At 39.1% G+C, this 23,436-nt stretch overlaps 1 protein-coding gene across 1 annotated transcript in view; it reads right to left on the minus strand.

Moving 5' to 3' along the window:
• DNAJC13 (DnaJ heat shock protein family (Hsp40) member C13) overlaps positions 1–15,968 on the minus strand; it is a 123,486-nt gene extending 107,518 nt beyond the window's left edge. The window contains exon 1 of the mRNA XM_004286531.3: positions 15,809–15,968. The gene's annotated coding sequence lies outside the window, so the exon portion shown is untranslated. The remainder of the gene's footprint in view (positions 1–15,808) is intronic.
• Between the last annotated feature and the right edge of the window lie 7,468 nt (positions 15,969–23,436).

The following is a 23,436-nucleotide window of genomic DNA, read 5'->3' on the forward strand; positions in this document are numbered from 1 at the left end:
ATAAAAGTAATTCAAGTACATAAAAAATTTTTAATGTTCATAAAGTAAAGCATCTTTCATCCTAGCACCCAAAGATAATCATTCTAGCTTCCCTTCTTCTATCTAGAAAAAATAACTTTTTAAACAAAATTGAGATTGTCATTCATACCACTTAACCTGTTTTTACAGAATATTAACCTTTTTCCACAGAATTATACTTCGAGAAAATAATTTTTAAGTCACATGGTATTCCATACTAGACCAATGCTACTCAAAGTGTAGTTGCAAACATCAAGATGAGTGCAGAAATTAAGTGTTTATAAATGTTTGTTACAGTTTGGCTAGTGAACTCTCTAGTTAAACAGGACAGTTGAAGATTGTTGAACTTCCTAACAGCCACAGGCAGAGGGACCATGTTATGTGCAATATTTCAAGATTAGTTTGTTGACTATAACCTTGAAGTGTAAAAAATCCAGAATCCATTTATCTCATGAAAAAATTTCAATTTAGCTAATTTTACACAATAATTGCATAAACTGGCTACTAATGAAAGACTGATGATAAATTTTGAAAATTCTGCATCATTTGCTTCACACTGAATAAAAGTTAAAAATGAATATGGTTATTTATTTCTTGTGTCACTTGGCTATTGCTTCCTACCCTTAATAATTAGAAATGCTCTCTAAAAAATACTGTAAGGTACATACCAAAGGGTCAATAATGCAAACTGGTTAGAAGTATGGTTAGAAGTATGGTTCACTTAGCTTTCTTTACATCTTTATATGTCTAAACTTTTTTTAGTCAACAAGTATTCTTTTCATAATTAGAATAAAACCATTTTTATCCAAAAACATTTTTATAACAGCTTTTTGAGACACAATTCACACACTATAAAATTCACCCTTTTAAAAGTGTACAATTCATGGGTTTTTAGCATATCCACAGAGTTCTACAACCAACACAGTATTTTTATCACCCCAAAAAGAAACCCCTGCTAGGAGCCACTCCCCAATCCCCCGCACTCCCACCACCTGGCATCCACTAATCTACTTCCTGTCACTACGCACTTGCCTATTTTGGAATCCCATACAAATAGAATCATACAATATGTGGTCTTTGTGACTGGCTTCTTTCACTTAGCATAACATTTTCAAAGTTTATCCATGTTGTGGCATGGATCAGTTTCCTTCTATTGTATAGATGCAACACATTTTATCATCAGTTGATGGGCATTTGTGTTGTTTCTACTTTTTGGCTATTATCAATCATGCTATGAACAATCATTTTGTGTGAATGTTTTCATTTCTCTTGGATATGTATCTGAGAGGCAAACACATTTTTAAAGATACCTCTATTTTGACATTGCTTTCTTCATTCTTCTTGTTTTTCTATCAGCAAATTAGCAAGGGCCTCTGTACTCTATGTATTGTAGAACGCTCTTCCCCTAGATATCTACATGGCTAACACCTTCAGCTCCTTCAACTCTGTCCAAATGTCACCTTTACAATGAGGCCTAGGCTAACTATCTTGTTTTAAATTGTGATTACCCTCCTCATTCTACACTCTCTATCTTAACTCCTGCTCATATTTTCTCTAGGGTACCTTTCAGAGTCTAACGTGCAATTTAGTCTATTTATTATTTATCTAATCCTACTAGAATATCCAGAGAGGTATTTTTGTCTGTTATGCTCATTTTCTCTAGGCTCTCCAGAGCTGGCAAGAGTACCTAACACAAAACAGGTGCTCAATGAGTATTTGAGTGAATGAATGAAATTCAGCAACCCCATGAGCAATTCTGATGGCCACTTCAAACTTGATATTCTAACAGGTACTCCCAAATAAGGTTTTGGCAAACCTTCCAGAAAAACATCATCAATTCATGCTTTGAGGAATAATAGGAGAACCACAAGTAACAGCAAGTTTAGAGAAACCATTATTGTTACCAGAGAGGAAATATCTCTTAACAGTCAATGACATCTTCCTACTAGTGTGCATGGAGACAGTTAAATATAGTCCTGTCATTTGGTGTGCTGTTTTGTTTTTTCTGGATTGTATATCTGAAATGACACAGGCAGCCAACCAAGAATTACTACACCAGCACACATCATCCCTGCCTCCTGAATTACTTGTAGTAAACGATATTGCTGAAAAGAAACTTAGGTTGGATCTCTGAAAAGGTGCCCCAAAAGTGCAAAACTATAGGTCTACAGATGATATTTTCCCCTTACATACTGTAACTGAAGATTGGAAAAATGTAAGAAAAAGGAGGACAGAAAAGGTAAATGGCTGACATTGAAGAGTGGAGTTTGGATTCTGAGTCCACAATTTCTTACATCAGAATGACTGACTGAACCAAAGGCCTATCTAGAGAAAACTGACAAGAAAGAAAATGTGTTTGAGTGAAGACTGGCTGACCTCATCAAGGGACTTTAAAAGGAAAGTGAGAGAAAAAATAATATGAGTTTAAAATGACAGCCACAGAGAACTTATGGCATGACCCAGGAGTAAAGATCCCTAATAAATCAAAGGGGAGGGGGAAATCTCACAATAACAAAGCAAATTTAAGAATTAAAAAAAAACCCCTAAAGAATGATCTCATAAGTATCACTGGTTTGGGGGAATATGTAACTCAAACGGATTTTTTAGGAGGGGAATGAATTAAAACAAGTTTACATCAAGAAGGCTTATCTACAACTTTTTGGAGACCTATGAACTCGGGGGTGATGAAAATACTAGACTCCAGAGAGTTCCAAGGTTAGGATAAAGGGAGAGAAGATAAAACACATTAATATAAAATTTGATAAAACACATTAATATAAAATTAAACTACTAGAAAACATACAGATGGCCAACAGGTATATGAAAAGATACTGGCCTCACACCTGTTCAATGGCTATTATCAAAAAAATAAAAGACAACAAGTTTTGGTGAGGATGTACAGAAACTAGAACCCCTGTACACTGTTGATGGGAATGTAAAATGGTGCGCTACGGAAAACAGTATGGAAGTTGCTCAGAAAATTAAAAAATAGATTAGGGAATTGCCTGGCGGTCCAGTGGTTAGGACTCAGCGCTTTCAGTGCCGTGGGCCTGGGTTTGATCCCTGGTCAGGGAACTAGGATTCCACAAACCGCATGGCACGGCCAAAAAAAAAAAGAATTATCGTATAATCCAGCAATCAAACTTCTGAGTATTTATCCAAAAGAACTGAAATTAGGACCACTAAGAGACAGCATGGCCATATTCACTGCAACATTATTTATAAAAGCCAAGATGTGTAAACAACCTAAATGTCCATCAACAGATGAATGGATAAAGAAAATGTGGTATACACACACAATGAAATATTATTCAGTCTTAAAAAAGGATATCCTGCAATATTCAACACCACCAGTGAAACTTGAGGACATTATGCTAACTGAAATAAGCCAGTCACAGAAAGACAAATACTGCATCATTCCACTGACACAAGTTATCTATAATAGTCCGACTCACAGAAGCAGAAAGGTAGAATGGTGGTTGCCAGGGACCGGGGTGAGGGGGAAATTGGGAGTTGCTAATTAACAGGTATAAAGTTTCAGTTATGCAAGATGAGTAAGTTCTAGAGTCTGCTGTACAGTACTGTGCCTATAGTTAACAATAATGTATTGTACACTTAAAAATCTGTTAAGAGGGTAGATCTCATGTTAAGTGTTCTTACCCTCAAAAAATTAAATTTTTTTTTTTGGCTGCCTTGGGTCTTTGTTGCTGCGCATGGTCTTCCTCTAGTTGTGGCAAGCAGGAGCTACTCTTCATTCTGGTGCGCAGGCTTCTCTTGTGGAGCACAGGCTCTAGGCACGCGGGCTCAGTAGCTGCAGCGCACGGGCTCTAGGCCATGTGGGCTTCCGCAGTTGCGGCTCGCAGGCTCTACAGCTCAGGCTCAGTAGTTGTGGCACATGGGCTTGGTTGCTCCGTGGCGTGTGGTATCTTCCTGAACCAGGGATTGAACCCATGTCCCCTGCACTGGCAGGTGGATTCTTAACCACTGTGCCACCAGGGAAGTCCCAAAAAATTAAATTTTAAAAATTTAAGAAGTATACCACTAGCTGGCCTGTCAGAAAAAAAATACTGTATTCCTGATGCAGATGACAATGCTAACAGAAAAATATAATGTAGGATTAAAGGATTCTCTGGACATCAATACAAGTTCCTATGGCCAAAATCAGCACACTTGATAACTACCTCTCATGTTTTAGGAAGCAACAAGTGATATTGCTATTCTGCATCCAATCCTGAATGACAACAATCCAAAAAAGGCTAAGGCTAGTAAAATGGAAGTGCTCTTTATGGAAGAAAATCACTCCTCTGCCTGAAAAGCTCACCTTCAGCCATGTTATATTTAGGTAAGGATATACCAGAGAGATAATGAAGGCAGGAAATACTTACCTAAGTAGCCAAGTCAACCCCAGAAATGATGGGATAATTCAAAGCTAATGTTAGTGCCTGTGCAGCCTCAAAATGGAAATTAGGATAATGTTTTTCTATTCTGAATCCTCAGTAAAGATTATCCTAAAATTGGCGAGGGTAGGTGACCCTAACCAAAAAATTATGACATGTCCTGAAATTATGCAACTTTTATTAAGTATTCATCATGTGTTAATGATGACACTGGGCATTTACCACCCATTTATGTATCTCACTGTCCCCATAACAACACTAAGATACAGGAATGATGATCCCCATTTTATTGACAAGAAAACAGAATTAGAGAAATTAAACCACTTCTCTAAGGTCACAACAACTGGTAAGTGATTGGGCCAGGCTTTTGAACTCAACCTGCTTAACTCCACATTCTATGAACTTAAGCTTAACTATAATACCTTCCTTCAAATTTAGAAAATCAAAATAAATTCATTCTGACCATGTAATTACAGACTTATCATTGACAGCACATTCCTAGATTAATTCAGAACTAGTTCCAATTATTATCTTCACCTGGAAATATGATTAGGCAATTGTTGGAAACTTTGAAACTCACAATTTCAAGCAGTGAAACAAATTACAGTACTTAACACAGGGCAAAAGAAATAAAACAAAAAAGATGTTGCCAATGCTGAAATACTCTACTATGTAAAAATAAACATTTTAAATGTTTCCACCTATAGATAAACTTACATATTTTTAAAAAAACGAAGTGTTCAAAACAAATACATGACAACAGAAATCTGCTACCAATATGTGGTTTCAGGATACTTTTTAAGGAGAATTCAACAGAAAAATACTATTCTAACAAACAATGAGCTTTTAAAACAATCAGATTAATGAGATAGGTTGGGACCTACTTCCCAATGGTGCAATATTAACCTCTCCATTTTCAAGTAAATCTATTTTATATGCTCAATAAAACCTCAACCACTTTGCGATAAAGTCATTTCATCTAATGAAGGTAATTGGTGTAGAAACTGCATTAACTCTTTCAGACCATGAGGATATTTCTAGACACACAGATAATTCACTAGTGGATAATGGTAATGCACAGATACCAGAAAAATGCAGAAAAAATAAGACAAAAATATTCTGAGCTTGACTATGTATCATTTAAAGTGACAGTTGGAACAACTTCAAAAGAACCATTGGAAAATGAGTAAAAACAAGTCTAGAGGTCCCCCAAGTGCCGTGGTCAAGTGATAATTCAATCTGGGAAGACCCACTTGGAATACCTCCCTGTAGCACAGATAACTAGAGTTGCTATCGCACACACTAAACATTAACTAATGATGAGCACAAGAAGCTAGTGTTAATAAGACACAAGCTGAAGTAGTTTTAATAAGCTATCACCAAGATAAAAGTGGTGAGTTTTAAAAATATTACTTATGGTCAAAGACAAACTAGTGATAACTGCCATTTACTGGCTGCATGACCTTGAACAAAAGTTTCCTATCTTCTCAGAATCACAGTTTATCTATAAAATAGGGATGACAGTACCTGTCTCAAAAGGCCATGGTGAGGACCAAGTGAGATAACTTGAATAAACGGGTTAGTGTGATGTCTGGATCAGAATAAGCACTCAAAAATATACTTTTTTGTTAGCAATCATAATAATTACTACTGTACTTTAAATATACTAACCCAGATATGCAATAGTTCTTTGGAGCATTATTATTTCATTTTCAAGATTACCTACAGGCCCCTGTACTTTTTAAGGCATTATGGAGGGAAAGTTCTTATTAAATTACTTGATCCTAAATCTTTTATCTATTAACTTCAGCCCTTGTACTATTCAATGTATATCATCAATATGTGTCACATAGAACTTCTACTTTCAAAAATAGTGTTCTATTGATTTAATCAGTATTCATAGTTTTTAATGTGCTCATTCAAAAATAACTATACCAATATATCATATTTCTTAAACTGGATGGAGTACATCAGGGTATTATCATTATTATTATTTTATTCTTTACAATTTCTTTCCTAAAGTGTTTTTAAAAAGAAAAAATATAAAAGCCAAGATAACCATGATAGATGACATTTAAAAAAAATCATCTTAGGGGCTTCCCTGGTGGCGCAGTGGTTGACAGTCCACCTGCCGATGCAGGGGACACGGGTTCGTGTCCCGGTCCGGGAAGATCCCACATGCCGTGGAGCGGCTAGGCCCGTGAGCCATGGCCGCTGAGCCTGCGCGTCTGGAGCCTGTGCTCCGCAACGGGAGAGGCCACAACAGTGAGAGGCCCGCGTACCGCAAAAAAAAAAAAAATCATCTTAACTATAAGCTTCTCTTTATTTCAACTTTATTCCTACAAAATACTACTATTTTGCAAGTCAATCTTATTTACTACATTTAAAATATCTCCCACTTAGGCATTTAGAATTTCAGCTCTTAGAAATGCTTCTTTACCTGAAACCAACCTAATGTTTTAAAATTTATGTTTGATGCCTATAAGTTACAGCTTATGAAACTGTTGGAAAAAAAGTTTCCATAAAACTCCATAAAAATAATTTAATCCCCATTCAATTATCTCCTCTGTATAGTTCTTAAATAAGCTCTAAAAGTGGTTCTAGAACTGTTGCTTACAGGCAAAAACTCATAAGCAACCATAATTCGCATTAATAGGGATGAAAAATCTGCAGAATTTCTAGCATCAAGCAAAATAGCATAAGTCATTTATAGGCATATTCGATAAAAAACAACAAATTGTCCAGCTAAAAAAGTGTAAAAATTGTTGGATGAGATCTTGGTAGCAGCTGTATCATCAGCATTTGCCATCCTGCCAGTTGCTAAGGTGCTATTCAAATTAGCAAGAATTTATCTGTTCAAACTAATTACCGCTTAAATTTCATCTCCTTCCCTGCAGGACTTTCCCACTTCAAATTCTCAAAGACCTTTTTGATGAGAAAAACTCAAGTTTACATGCCCTTTGTAACTAAATCACATTGAAAGTATCTCTAATTTTTTTTTAGTTTTATTTATTTTTGGCTGCGTTAGGTCTTCATTGCTGCGCAGGGGCTTTTCTCTAGTTGCGGTGAGCGGGGGCTACTCTTCATTGTGGTGTGCAGGCTCCTCACTGCAGTGGCTTCTCTTGTTGCAGTACGCGGGCTCTAGGGCATGCAGGCTTCAGTAGTTGTGACTCGCAGCCTCTAGAGCGCAGGCTCAGTAGTTGCGGCACACGGGCTTAGCTGCTCCGCGGCATGTGGGATCTTCCCGGACCAGGGCTCGAACCTATGTCCCCTGCATTGGCAGGCAGATTCTTAACCACTGCACCACCAGGGAAGTCCCTGTAATTCTGCTTCACTTAAACTCTAAAGTTGGCTTTACTTATTCTTATTCTGTATCCTAATATTATACCACCAACAGAGCTTTTCTGCAACTTCTCAGTTTGTTCTTTTGAGAGAACTGTACTAAGGGTTAAAAAGTCAAATTCAAGTTAACTGGCATTTTGGCTAGATTCACCTTTTTCAATGAGCTCCCTTGCTTCATGCTTTCAAACAACACTTAACGTTCTCACATTCTTTAATTTATTACTGGCAGCAAAACTGACAATCCATTTAAGATCATTTATGGATAAAATGAGAACAATCTTTTGGATGGTATGATTTTGACGAAAAATTGCAGGATTTGAGAGTCCAATGAGAGAAGACTACATCAAAATGACACTAAGAACAAAAAGCAGAATGAAGGGACTCAACACCACAAGCACCCAAGCAGATTACGGCCAGGCTATAAGCAAAAGAATTTGCACACATAGCAAAATTAAGTCTACGTGCATGGCTTGTGTTAAGTAAAAACTCAAACAGAGCACTTAGCCAGGGCTGAATGAGTATGCTCAGAAAAATAATACACTAGTGAATGAATGAAGGAATTGGCTTTAATCAAGGCTACTTGCCTTCAAAGCATACATTTTGCATGACCAACTGGAAATGATTTTTACACAAATATGACAACTTCCAGAGAGCAGATATTAACTTTCCAGCTTGACTCTATAAAATGAAAGAATGAACTCTTTCATCATTAACTCTGCTCTCAAATAATGAATTAAAAACATGAGGTTGTCTTGAAATGCATCAAAAAATAAGGTGAATAGAAAGATGGACAGATACGTGATAAATCAAGTATAGCAAGATATTAATGTGTAAATCTTGGAGGTGAATATAGGGGAGCCTAATGTAAATTTCTTTCAACTTGGCTATAGGTGAAAACTTTTAAATTGGGGGAAAACTACATTTGCCTTTATTTTCTGACCAAACTCTCCTACAAAAGAAACACTGCTTTTCTGCTACATTGTAAAACTACACCTGAAAATATGGTAGACATTCACATGATAGAAACTAATTTATGAACTTAATACTTTCTCATACATCTATATCCTACTGAAAATGCAGGAGGAAGGAGAACGATTGCTAAGTCAAAGGCTAATCCTTAGTAATGACGGAAGAGAGAATCCCTTATTACTGGCTTCTTAAAGACCTAGTTTTTTTTTTTTTTTTTTTAGGACTGATTACTTTTTTGTTGTTGTTGCGGTATGCGGGCCTCTCACTGTTGTGGCCTCTCCCGCTGCGGAGCACAGGCTCCGGACGCGCAGGCTCAGCGGCCATGGCTCACGGGCCCAGCCGCTCCGCGGCATGTGGGATCTTACCTGACCGCGGTGCGAACCCGTGTCCCCTGCATCAGCAGGCGGACTCTCAACCACTGCGCCATCAGGGAAGCCCTTAAACACCTAGTTTTATTTGTAACTAGATTCAAAACCTAAGTGAATTATATCACTAGGTTAGTTCAGTTTCAAATAAAAGGTAAAAAATATAAATGGTTAACAGAACATTAATTTTTACCCACATTAAAAAGCTACAACTAGACCGTCTTAGAATGTGCTGTGTATGAAAGAAAACTGATATGAACCTTAACCATCTTTTTAAATTTTCATGTTTTAATATATAACTCAAGTATAGGCAAAAGCATTTCCTTCTAAATAAACAACAAATCAGTAATATGTAATGTGTATGACACCTACCATACAGGGATCTTTAAATAACTATAAAATAGATCACAAAGTAAGATTTTAGTACACCCTATCTTAGCTTTCTTAACTTGCTGAAGAACCCGATAACTCCAGAAATAAATGTGGTAAGAAAGCCAGTGGTAACACCAAATTTCAGCTGACAATCACATCTCCAAATAATTGCCCAGAAGTTACAATATTGAAACCTCTGAATTGTCTGCCACATTAAAATAAACTTTCAAATACTTCTGCCACCATAGGGAAAAATAATCTAAGATCCCCTCATTCTCTTTAAAAAAATCCATTCCTCTCCAATTAGAAACTGAATATATATTCATGAAATAAAAGGGCAAGAGAAATTCAAAAGCAACCCCTAAATCTGAAGAAACACTTAGTATGACCTCAATGGGGGGAGAAGCAAGCATATATACCACAGCAGTTAATTTTGCTGGCTTTTTCTCTTCAATGTAAATCAGATATTGAAAAAGATACCTATCTCTTCATATTTTAGATTCAATCTGAGGGAATAATTCTTATTTCTCACAAAATAGACGTCTATCTGTTGTAAAAAAGAAATTAATGTTTTTGCCAGGAAAGATGCATGGTTATTACTCTTCCCTTTCCAAAACTTAAAAATGCCTTAAAATATTCACCTGGAGAAAAACAAAAAAACAACTAAGAAATGTGTGCACTTAAGCAATTCTGTGAAATCAGTGGTACTGATCACTTACACATTTTTAGTTTGCACACATTCTTAAAACTTTCTAGACACAATTTCTATTTCATTTTATCTTTGAAGCTAACTTGGCTTATGCAAGAACAAAATGTACTAGTTCAATAAACTGTTCTTCAGCTCACAAACAGGCACTTAATAATCTTGCTCTAATATGCTAAATAGACCCTAATGGTAAAAAATTCCACATTTTAACTTGTTTTTCTTAACAATATAGTAAACGCATAATGGGGGACTAAATTTCCTAAGCATATAACAAATATAACTTGAAGAAAGTTTTACAGTAAGCATCTTAATACCCAAACCCTGTGCTCTTTATACTAGTAAAAGACAAAGAGTTTAAGTGGCTGCAATTTCCCTTTCTTTCACCCAATACAAAATAGCAACAGTAGGCTTCTAGTTTGGCTCTTTCCGAAAAATCGCTATTATTCCTAACTCTGACATAGTGCTTCACAGTTTACAGAACACTTCCAAATCTACCAGTTATCTTAAAAAAAAAAAATGGAAAATTCTACTTTTAAAATTAAACCCAGTCCTATTAGTTTGGGGAGAGAAATGGCTTATAGAGAGAAATGGCTTATCTACTCTAAGATTTGATAAACATCCAAAATACATTCTGTACAAGTCTGAGGGAGAGAGAAACCCCACAGCACTAGTAAGAGAATTTAAATTTTAATATAATTAGTACAGAATTTATTACACATTAGAGAAAGTCTAATCATAACCTTATCAATCCTTCCATTATGTTTCACAACTATACTTGGCAAAATCAGAACATTAAAATAATTTAGATTGCTTTAGGGATTTTGTTTTCAATTTGTTCATCAAAAGGTCAAATTCTTATCGATCAACTGCAAAAAAGATATTACCAATGGGCATGTGCTAAATATGTGAACACAGCATAAGCAGTGTGGCCTACTTCTAAGGGCAACTTAAGTTCTGAAACTATAAAAACCCCACTGATTTCAGACTTTATTTTAGAGATCACTCTTCCTCTTAAGTAGTCCATAAAAGTACAAGTAAAACTCAAATATGTAGGCTGCTGAATAAACTTAAGAGCATCTGAAAAGAACTACTAGCAAATTATGCTCAGCTTTATTGACTGAACCATACTTAAATGTAACTTTGCACAGGTAACTGTGTCTTAAGTTTGCAAAAATGATCACAACCATGTTGGCTTAAGTTACTTGCTACAAAGATATCCCCTAAATCAGTGATTCTCAAAGGAGTTCCCAGAACTAAGAATCACACCATATGACAAGAGACGTTACTGACTGGCATGTGCTAAGCATGTGTGAACACTGCTGAAGCAGAAAAACGTGCTGAAAACACTGATTAAAATTCTGAATTAAAGTAATGGTTGCAGGGGTGGAGGTGGTGGGGGGGGAATGCTGATCCTTGAGACACTATGATTAGAAACACTACTAGGACTTACTGGATGGGGCTAGATACCCCTTAATGTATAAGACAGTCCCATAGATTGAAGAATTGTCCTCAAGTGACTTTCAAATATCCAAGTGGTCATTCACATAGATAAAAGCCTATTTATAGTTAACCCCAAAATTTAGTTTTATGTTAAAATACAAATCACAAAGTATGTTTTGCAGTTTAATATGCACATAATTTTCCAGGAATACATATATCATACAAACTGAGAGATTATACTTTGAATTCTCATGGCTTTTCAGAGTATCTATATTTTGTCTTCATTTTTTATATTTCTTATTGTTTTTTCTTTCAGTACTTTAAAGTTGTCACTCAGCTGTCTTCTTGCTTGCATGGTTTCTCTGCTGTAACTCTTACCTTTGTTCCTCTGTAATGCTTCTCTTTGGCTACCTTCAAGAGTTTCTCTTTGTCCTTTGCTTACATCAGCTTGAATTTGCTATGTCTAGGTGTGTTTTGTGTTGGTTTTTTAAGGGGCAGGTATTTATCCTGCTTGGTGTTCTCTAAGCTTCTTGCACCTGTGGTTTAATGTCTGACATTAATTTGGGGAAATTTTCTATTATTTCCTCAAATATTTCAATATTTCTTCTGCTCTGTTCTCTTCTGGAATTCCAACTATGCATGTATTTATAATAAATGTTTGATATTATCCCCAAGATCTTGTTCTTTTTTTGAACTCTTTTTTGTGTTTCAGTTGGATAATTTCTGACATCTACAAGTTCACTGATTCTTTCCTTGGTTGTGTCAAATCTATTGATGAGCCCAAAGGCATTCTGCAGCTCTTTACTATGTAATGAAACTTCTAACATTTCCTTTTGATTCTTTCTTATAGTTTCTGTCTCTCAGCTGAAATTACCCACCTGATCTTGTACATTGTCCACTTTTTGTTCATACTTTTAACATATTAATTATAGTCATTTTAAATTCCTTACCAGATAGTAGCATCTGCATTAATCAAAGAGTATTTCTGATTATTGCTCTTTCTCTTGGGAATTTTTTTTGCCTTTTGTATGACTTGTAATTTTTTGTTGAAAGCTGGACATGTATAAGACAGTAGAGATAGAGGTAAATAATTTTTGTGAAAGGAAATGGGCACACCTTTTCTTTGCTAGGTCTTTAGTGCTGGGTGTTAGGAGTTGGGCTGGGTTTATGATTTTGCTGTTGCTACGGTTATCCTCAGTGTACCACAGCCTTCGAATATCTAAAGAATAGCTTGTGCCTATGGTGGGGGGTGGTTTACTAAAGCAATGTCTATTTGATTCTTTGCCCTGAGCCTCTTTGCATAATCTTGTTCTTCACCTTGTAGTATTTTGCAGTTGCTTATTATTCACAGCTTCTTAGCTTGATGGCAGTGAGTTGGGGGTACAGTCTCTGTTGTTCTGATTAAGGTTTACTCTTAGACATACACTGTGTCTCTGGATCACAGGGGTGTGATCTTCCTGTTTCCCCAGGCTGCAGTTTGGGGCTCAGTGCCCCTCCCCCAAGAGAAGATTCTTTCCCCCTACTTTTGTCTTCCCCCAGCTCAATGAATGCTCACCAGCAGGGCCTGCTAGCAGAGATGCCCTTCCCTCCACAGATTAAGGCTTTTGTTCCATAGAACAGACAGAGGGGAAGACTCAGAGCACAGTTTTCTTGCCCCTCCAGAAAGTTCTGCTGCTCTTCTCCTCCTTTAGGTCAGCACCACAGCAGACAATCCCCAGAGCTCAACCCAGTCTTTTCTAGGAGTACCCAGTGAGGTTTGTAGGTAAAGAGATTGGAAGAAGGTGCACCCAGGCTTCCTTTTCTTGTCAGCTATTCTAGCTGAACGCTTCTTAACAGTGTCCAGCTGTGTCTACTGAAGGTGAATGTCAGTTCATACATACTCTTTCTCTCCTTAAACTTTGGGCCAGTGGTTTGCTCTGTGGCCTCAGCTTTTTAATAGGTTTCAAAAAAAAAAAGTCATGAATTTAAAGTTAGTCCAGTTCTTTTTTGTTCTAACAGTGGAAGCAAAGCTTCTTTTTGTCCCAGGGCCAAAGCCAGAAGGTGGTTATATTATTTATAAACTATTATTTCAGGATAGTAAAGGGGCTGTTACTAATTATTTGAAATAAAAAGTTGGCATTTATTGGGTTTGATAAAGTTGAGATACACTGATCTCTTTCAAAACAACTCCCCTTTAACCACTAATAAGTATTACAGTTAACATTTAGGCCTAAAACTACAGTATTAGTAGCAACAAAATTTTTGCTAGTTTATCTGCTTAGCCTTACTTCTATTTTACCAATTTTAAGTATTTCAATCAGAGAAAAAGGGGAAAGGTATGTGTCAAGGAAACCTCAAATTCACCTGTGTAAATAGAACTGGTTGAGGAATGGAGCCAAATTAGTTAAAACATTTTATTTCAACCAGAATTTAACAGCTACTGAGAACCTGACTCCACTACCAACCTTTTTACAAATTCAGTAATATAGTCAGTATTGTTTTGGTCCACCTAAGCAACCAGCTTCCATTTTGTGGATAAAGTTAATTCTTACAAATAAGAATTTATGCTTTCCATAATTCCATAACTTTCCCTCTCATACCATTCATATATTTTAGACTATTTACTACTGCCACTTTAGAAAAACAGGAATATCCATTACCTCCCAGTGGAATACAAATTGTGATATTTTCCATGAACTGCACTACAGCTTTACATTCCTATCTCTTAACCTTCTGACTCCTCTTTTCCTCCCTTAATGTGTTCTACTTCCTGTTTTCAAACAAGGAGTATAATGTAATATTTCTAAACAAGGATGGACTTATGTTCCATTGTGATATTAATCGCAAAAGCCAAGTTTGAGACATAGCTGCTTAAACTGTTTCACATTACATTTAAAATGTTAACAAGATCTTACGTTATATCCTAAATTAAGTCAAACAATAAAGCACTTTCTAAAGACTAGTGAAATCAAGTCTTTTGGGGATACCCAATTACTGACAAGCAATTTTCTAAATTTCCTTTTTTTTTTTTTAAAGGCAAGTTCTGTTTCATATTCCCGTAAACTCACAGAGTACTGGTAACATAACTACAAAACCTGACCACCGTGAGTAATTTCCTTAAACTCTGCTGACAGTACTTTCAAACCTAGAAATCTACCAGATCCATCAAGCAAGAAAGAAAACACAGTAAGACAATCCTCGGGACAGGTCCTGAAGAAATATTCTGAAATTTAACTTTTTACCCAAGACACTATATTCCAAGACGCTCAAAATAACCCTACAGTATAAAGTCCTTCACAGTGAGGCAACAGCATCAGGTAGAGGCCCTGAGAGAAATCAAGGTCGGGTCAAAGGGAAAAGCAGAGAGGGGAACTGAGAAATCATTACTTCAGGAAACCATCGCCACATCTGGGGAAGATTTCTAATTTTCTCCCCTAAGCAAATGATACAGGTAACAATCTCAAGACAAGAGTGGTTAACTTAACATCCTACAGTAAGGAGACAATTTAAGGGAATTCTTCTTATGTGCCCTAAGTCAAATCCGCGTTTAACAGCCTCTTCACTAAGCGTCTAAGTCCTATTTCATCCACTCCAAAGGCCGCATTCAGAGGCAAAATCACAGCAGCGAAGGAAAGGCCCCTGTGAATAAGCTACCTTGCAAAAAGGAAAAGCTGTGGACGAAAACTTCATTTTGGATTAGGGAGGAACTAGAGAAGAAACCACGCGGGTGCTCCCCAATTCCTAACAAAACGAAACAAAGCTAAGCAAATAAAGTCTATGCAGGGCGTGGGAGGAAGGAGGGTCGCCCACCCAAGGAAACAAGAGTTCCCGGCCTCCAGCGGGAAGAGTGCTCAGACTAGGAAGCTGGAAGGGAATCCCGAGGGCGGAGCCCAGAAAGGAATAAGGGCTGTGTGGGGTAAGGATGTGTGGAGTGGGGGACCGTGGTGGGTAGAAAACCAGAAAACGAGGCAAAAAGAGGGGAGGGGCTGAACAAGGCAGGGCCCTGGGCGACTGTCACTCAAAACCGCGGGGGGCGGGCGGGGGCGGAGGGCAGGAACCAGACCAGCAGTCTGGGGGGAGGGTAATCTGCTTTCCTTAACTGAAGGAAGTTGCGGCCCAGACACCACCCCTCCTTCTCCCTGCTGTTGGTCCCCCAAGTCCCCGCGGCGTGGCGAGGGGGTAAAGCAGAGCTCCAGAGTCCGGTGCCCGTAGTGATTTACCTTCGCGGGAGGCTGGAGAGGCTCCAGCCCGAGCTCCTCCCGCCGCCGGCTCAACGTCCAGAGTGGGATGAGGCGCTCTCCGGCCTCCTTCCCCTCGCCACTTCCCCTTTCCCCCGCGAGGGCCCTTTAGCTCTGCTCCCGCGGGGTCCTGATGCCGCGGCGGCGCTGCCTCCCCGCCCCCTCCGCCCCCTTCGCCCCCTCCGCCTCCTCCGCCTCCTCCCTCTGCCTCTCAGAAGCTCACTCTGGAGGCCGCCATCTTCGCACAGGCATTGAGCGACCGCGTTCCAATACGCCTGCGTCGCCCCCGCCCAGGCTGTCACAAGACCCGGTCAGCTGATTTCAATTCTTCCGCTTTCTGCTCCGCCCTCTCGCATCCAGCCCTCCGCGTCTTATTCGCCCACTTTCAATGAAATTCCGCGTTCCGCCCGCTACTCTGCTAGCTGCTTTGCCCGCCCTCCTCACTCAATGCAGTTAGACATGCGCAGAATGTCGAGGCCGGCAGTGGGATTTGGAGTCCATGCAGCGCGGGAAGGGAACCCGTCTTTCAGCGTGTGGCTGAGTGCCGCCAGTGGTCGTGACGCGGCACGGGTTTTGCACTCCTAATCCCCTGAGGTCTTGTTTTAAAGCATTTACCTAGTCTTGACTTAAAGTGCCATGGAGTATCCTCGAGGCAGTCTATACCCGGTTTGGTGGATCGCGAGCCGGCAGTTTCACTTGCTGTTGACACTCCCAGAAGACAGCTGAAAAGGGTTTAAATATCGGTTGGTTTGGGAAGTCACGGAGACCAAAGCTTCGGAAATACCGACAGCCTTTTGCTGGTGGGAGTGCCAGAATAGTACTGATAGCTCCCTTTTATTGCTGATCACGTGTCAAGGGGTTTACTTAGTTAATCCTCAACTCTGTGAAGTAGGAATTATCTTTGTGTTGCAGATAAATTGAGGCCCCTCTCCACAGTAGTGGACCCAAGCAATCTCACTCTAGGACCTGTACCTTCGATGCTATTTCCCTGAACGTATATGGAAGCTGGGGGAGGGGAATCAGGTTACAGAAAAGAGGTGATAGTATGTGTTACCTGTGGGTAAGGGTTTAATTAAGTTCAGTCTCCACTCTCAGACCTGAAATCTAAAGACCACAGTTCAAAAATAATTTGAAGTTAATCCAGTTCTTTTTGGTTTTAACAGTGCAAACTTTAAAATTCTGCTGCAAACTTCAAAACATGGGTGGTGTAGGTGGCTGGCATGAATTCATTTTTTTAATGAGGGTTAAAGGTCTCTGGTAAGAGGTTTAATCCTCAGTAGAGCAATCCTGAAATAGTATAATATTTTCTTTGGCGGTCCTTGCACTGGTTGGCTCGTTTTTAGAGATGGCAATTGCAGGATGAAGAATGTAGACAATGGCTGTTACAGATTTTGTTTCCTGACTGTTTTGACCCTTTGCCCTACCTTGAGGTAGAAAAAGACTGCATTTATCCTTACAGTAGACTTTCCTGTATTCCATCAGTAAGATAAGGTACATCTAAGGGGTGGCACCAGGAATAGCTGGGTGTGGGAATACTGTTTCGGAAACAAACTTGGACCCGCTGGCTCCGGTGCATAGTAAAGCCAATGTACTGACACCAGGTTGTGGGGAAGGAAAGTGCAGTGTTTATTGTAGGTGTCAAATAAGGAGTGCAGGCCCCTAATGCTCAAAAGACCTGAACTCCCCTGTGGCTTTCAGGGAAAGGTTTTTAAAGGCAGGGTGAGGGAGAGGATTGTGGAGTGTGTGATCAGCTCAGGGACATTCTTCTGATTGTTTGGTGGTGAGGTAATCAGGAGTCAACATCATCAGCCTTCTGGTTCCAATCCATCTGGGGTCTGCATGCTTGTAGGCAGTGTACAGTTAACCTCTTCCACCTGGTGGGCGTTTCAGTATCTGCAAAACAGCTTAAAGGATATGTCTCAGAATATTATCTATAGCCCTTGAGAACGAACTAAAGGTCCTTGACTTTGTTTAATGGCTAAACTATTATTATTTTGTCTTGGTTGACTGTTTTCCTTTGTTTCTGCAGCTTCTCACTTCTTTGATTAAATTTATTCTTTGAAACTGTGGGAAGGCCTAGGAGGCTAAAGTTTTTTTTTCACAAACAAGAGGCAGGCGGAGGACTTGAAGGGGCAGGTAATCTGTCCCAGGAAGGCCCCATAGGGTCCTGCTTGGTTACAACAGGACCTGAAATACAGTATAAAGGGAGGAGAAGGAAAAAGAAATAGGAGGGCTGAGTTAAGGGGCCTTCTTTGGTTTATCCCAGGGAAACAGAAATTTGTGTTTATGTAGCATTTTATAGTTTACAAAGCCTTCCAGTAATCCCAGAAGTAGATATGGGACGTATTATTTTTATTTTATAGAGGAAACAAACCGAGAGAGTCTAAGAAACTTACCCAGGGTAACCTAACTCCTAAAGGTTGAGCCGAGATTTAGCTACAGGACTTGTAACATCAAGGCCAGTGAACTATTAAACCTCCACACTACCTCTCTGTTCAATATTTGGGAAAAATAAAATCCATACTTGGAGTTAGGAAGAGCCTTAGGCGTCATGAATTTCCCCTCCTCCCCCGCCTTGACCCACCCCTCCTAAATTCCACTAAAGTGGGATATTCCCTGGCTTCCAAGGCATTTTTTTCATTGCAGTTTTAGAAACCACTTTCTTTGTATTCAGCCAGCTTGCCCTCTATTTCACGAGTAGTTTTATTTATTTATTTTTGCCTATTCCTCTTCTGTGACACCCCTTTTAAGTATTTGCCAATACAGCAAATCCTCGTATCTACCCCACTCTCCTCTGCTTATTATCTCTCTGCTTAACCACCCTGGCCGCACCCTCTGTCTTCAGAAGCCATATTCCTAGTGCTTTCCACTGTTGCTTACAGGATGTGGTTTCAAGCCTTTTCACAATTCCCCTGGTTGCTGTTAATTGATTTGCACATGTTAGTATCCTTCTCAAAACACTAGCACTATGTATATGTATAGCTGATTCACTTGGTTATACAGCAGAAATTAACACACCATTGTAAAACACACTCCAATAAAGATGTTAAAAAAAACCCAAAAAAACACTAGCACTAAGCATGATTGTCAGGAAGGGTAGGAGGACTTGTCTCTTCTTTCCCTAGTCTTTGCCCGCCTTTTTATTTTTTTTATTTTATTTATTATTTATTTATTTATTTATTTTGCGGTACGCGGGCCTCTCACTGTTGTGGCCTCTCCCGTTGTGGAGCACAGGCTCCGGCCTCTCCGCGGCATGTGGGATCTTCCTGGACCGGGGCACGAACCCGTGTCCCCTGCATCGGCAGGTGGACTCTCAACGACTGCGCCACCAGGGAAGCCCCCGCCTTTTTAAAAAGAGTGACAAATACAAGGCATGACCCTCAAATTTCTCTTTCTGGATTTATCTTTTTATTCAGAATCCGAGTTTGCATTAGCTTTTCTGATACTTTCATAGTGCACATATATCAAATTTACAAAGTATGTGATATATATTTACAACATTTCACAGCTTTTTAGATATCAATAGCTTTTATCAGTGGCATACGTTAGTATAAAAGACAGGAGAGGTTTAAGATTTTAGACGTAAGACAAACACCTGCGTGTCAAGCTCCCTATTGTTGTTAAATGGACCTGCCTAATTATATCAAAGCCCAGATCCTAAATGAATCCCTAAGAACTCTGCATAATTCAGCAGGATTTGAACTGTTTCAAGTATAGTAACCACTAACCCCATACTACCAAATACTTGAAATAAAGTTAAAATACCAGATTTAATATGAAAAAATCTAAAATATTGCATTAAAATTTTTATATTGATTACATGTTGAAAAAATATTTTAGATATATATTCAGTTAAATAAAAGACATTATTAAAATTAACTTCACTTGTTTCTTTTCTTTTTTTTTTTTTTGCGGTACGTAGGCCTCTCGCTGTTGTGGCCTCTCCCGTTGCGGAGCACAGGCCCCGGACGCGCATGCTCAGCGGCCATGGCTCACGGGCCCAGCCACTCTGCGGCACGTGGGATCCTCCCGGACCGGGGCACGAACCCGTGTCCCCTGCATCGGCAGGCGGACTCTCAACCACTGCGCCACCAGGGAAGCCCCCACTTGTTTCTTTTTTTAAAATGTAGCTACTAGAAAATGTAAGATTGTATATGTGGTTCCTGTTAAACTTCTCTTGGATGGTGCTGCTTAGAAGGTCTTGTGCAGACACATACTGTTAGAAAATACTTTCCAGTTGAGCTGGCAAGCTTGAAGTTCCCACAGAATCATTTTCTATTGGACTTCATTTTTTTGTTATTGTTTTAGAAAATTTTATTTTATTGAAGTATAGTTGATTTACAATGCTGTGTTAATTTCTGCTGTACTCAAAGTGATTCAGTTATGTGTGTGTGTGTGTGTGTGTGTGTGTGTATTCTTTTTCATATTCTTTTCCATTATGGTTTATTACAGGATATTGAAATAGTTCCCTGTGCTATACACTAGGACCTTGTTGTTTATCCATTCTACATATAATAGTTTGCATCTGCTAATCCGAAACTCCCAATCCATCCCTTCCTCACCCCCGCCCTTGACAACCACAACTTTGTTCTCTATATCTGTGAATTTGTTTCTGTTTCGTTAAGATAAGTTCATTTGTGTCATATTTTAGATTCCACATATAAGTTATATCATATGGTATTTGTCTTTCTCTTTCTGACTTACTTCACTTAGTATGACCTCTAGTGGACTTCATTTTAATTTCTTATGTGGTTGTTATTTGTCTCCTGTAGTTTGTCTCAAGGTTTATCTCACCACATATATTTAGTTTTTGTGTTTCTCTATACCTTACTAATATATAGACTTGAAATTATTGACAACATTTGGCAAATTGACATGAGAATTCCTTGACATATATACATATGTATCTGTATATATGTATGTAGTTTCCAGAGCAGAATTTGCAACCCTAAAATATGTCCCTTGGCATATTAATTGTTTTAAGCTGGTTATTTTCTGAGAAACAGCACACATTAGAAGTGCTCTAAAAACCAAGTAGGACTTGCACTTTTGTAAGAAACATTACATTTGTAAGGGAAATCTCCATTTGTAAGGGCATCTCCCTCTCTGACTCTGGAAGAGGAGGATGACCAAATCTCTAGAAACTCTTATCAATGGAATAGGCGATGACTTAAATCTGTAACAAAATCATCCTTGTTTACTGTGCTTTTCCTGCAACCTCTCTTAACTGACTCTCCTCATTCTCGACTTACTTTTGTCTTTAGCTGAGGATGGTATTTAAGGTAAGGGCTTCAGCCATTTTGACAGGTTACTCAGTTTTCCTAGGTCTCTCCCATGTAAACATGTTATTAAACTCTGATCTTCTCCTGTTAATTTGTCTCATGTCCATTTAATGCTTAGACCATCCAGAAGAATCTAGAAGGGTAGGGGAAAATTTCTTCCTCCCCAATACTTCCAATCAATTACAGGAAATTATTTAGTTCTGACTATATTATCAGAGTTGGATAAAGAGGGAAAATGAAATACCTTTTCTGTGGTTTAACAATTTGAAACTGTTATTGAAATATTAACTGATTAAGGAAAAGGCCTTTCTGTGTCCATCTCTCTTAATAAAATTAACCTTAACTGCTATTTTTGCAAAAAATGGTTACCGAACTTAACTTGGGTTCACTCACTGCTGTGCAATAAAGCCAATCTACTGACTCCAGGTTGTGGTGAAGGAAAGTACAGCCTTTATTGCAGGGTGCTAAGCAAGGAGCATGGGCAGCTAATGCTCAAAAGACCCAAACTTCCTAATGGTTTTCAGGGAAATGCTTTTAAAGGAAACATTTGTTGTAGAGCTGCAGGGTGCATGACTTTCTTCTGGTTGGTTAGTGGTGAGGTAACAGTGTGACGTTTCAGGAGTCTTAATCATTGACCTGCTGGTTCCAACCAGTCTGGGGTCTACATGCTTGTGGTCAGCATGCAGTCACCATCCTCTACCTGTGTGGTGGTCTTAGTTTCTGCAGAAAAACTCAAAGATATGCATCTGATTGTTATGCATATTCCTTGGGGAGGAACTAGGATTTTGTTTTATTGCTGAACTATAGTTTAAGCTATCATTACTTTTCTTGCTTGGCTGATTTTCCTTTGTTTCTGCATTCCTTCACTTCTCTAATTAGTAACTGCTTTGGTCTGTTCTTTGGAACTCAGGGAAGAGCTAGGAGACAAAAGCCTTTTTCTACAAACAAGAAAGGGAGGACATGGACAGGCTTTTGTACCCAGGAGGCCCCCTCAGGTTCCTGCTCAATTTCAATATGAGGATTTTCTAGTTCAGTATTCTTACTAGTTAATCCAAACACTTCCAGTATTACCAGATTTGAGAAAAATCTAGAGCCTTACATATTTTTTCCTATAGAGGGTTTTGAAGTGAACAAGTTTTCCAATCCATTGTGAAATTATTACATTCAGACGTTTTTAGCCATCAGCACTTGAAGGAAATAAAAGGTGGTAAAAAGAACTGAGGCAAGCCCCTTATCCTCTGTAAAAGATAATAAACAGAAATCTCAGTTAAATAGAGTTGGGAGACCAGAAGGGGGAGCTCTCTCACCCTGTGATGATAGCCAAGCTCAAGAGGAAGTAAGAGTCCTTTTTTTTCCTGGCAAGGACTCAGCCAATGAAAAGCCATGGACATGTTGCAGGAAGGGGGACCCCTTCCAGGGCCCGAGATGGGCTCTTGTCTAACACTCCGAAATGAATTGTCTGAAGAGATACACGTGCTGACAAAGCAAGAGACTCTATTGGGAAGGGGCACCTGGGTGGAGAGCAGGATGGTAAAGGAACCCAGGAGGACTGCTCTGCCATGTGACTCGCAGTCTTGGGTTTTATGGTGATGGGATTAGTTTCCGGGTTGTCTCTGGCCAATCATTCTGACTCAGGGTCCTTCCTGGTGGCACATGCATCACTCAGCCAAGATGAATTTCAGCGAGAAGGATTCTGGGAGGTTGATAGGACATATGGACTGGAGTCTCCTCTCTCCTTTTGACCTTTCCCGAATTCTTCTGGTTGGTGGTAGCTTGTTGGTTCCACGTTCCTTGCCAGAACCTCCTGTTGAAGATAACTCATGCAAGTGGTTGCTATCGGGCCTGGCCAGAGTGGGTGGTTTCAGACAGTGGTTTCCCTAACAGACACATTGTTTACTATAGCCCTCCCAACTTCTTTTTTCCCTGTATAAAAGCATTCTCCTTCCCTTGCTGTGTGGAGAACTTGCACATGGCTCACCATGGTTGCAGATCCAGAATTGCAATTCTCTACTGACCCCAAATAAGCCCGTCTTTGCTGGAGAAATACCTAGCAGTCCATTTATTTCAGGTCTACACCTCTTTGAGCCCCAGTTCCCTTATCTGTAAACTAGGGATATTGATACCCTCCTTGAGAGACAGTAGTGAGAGTTAAGTAACATATGCGGAACATTTGCTTACTCACCACTCAATAACTGTTAGTTTCCTCACCCTATGTAGCTAATCTCAGGGTTTCCAACTGATATGTATTATCCTTGTGCTTGAGTTTCTTTGGACTCACCAAGACAATGTAAAGAGACATTTAGACTATTCTATTACTCAGAAAAGGGG

The sequence above is a fragment of the Orcinus orca genome, chromosome 5, assembly GCF_937001465.1.
Source record: "Orcinus orca chromosome 5, mOrcOrc1.1, whole genome shotgun sequence".
Taxonomy (NCBI): domain Eukaryota; kingdom Metazoa; phylum Chordata; class Mammalia; order Artiodactyla; family Delphinidae; genus Orcinus; species Orcinus orca.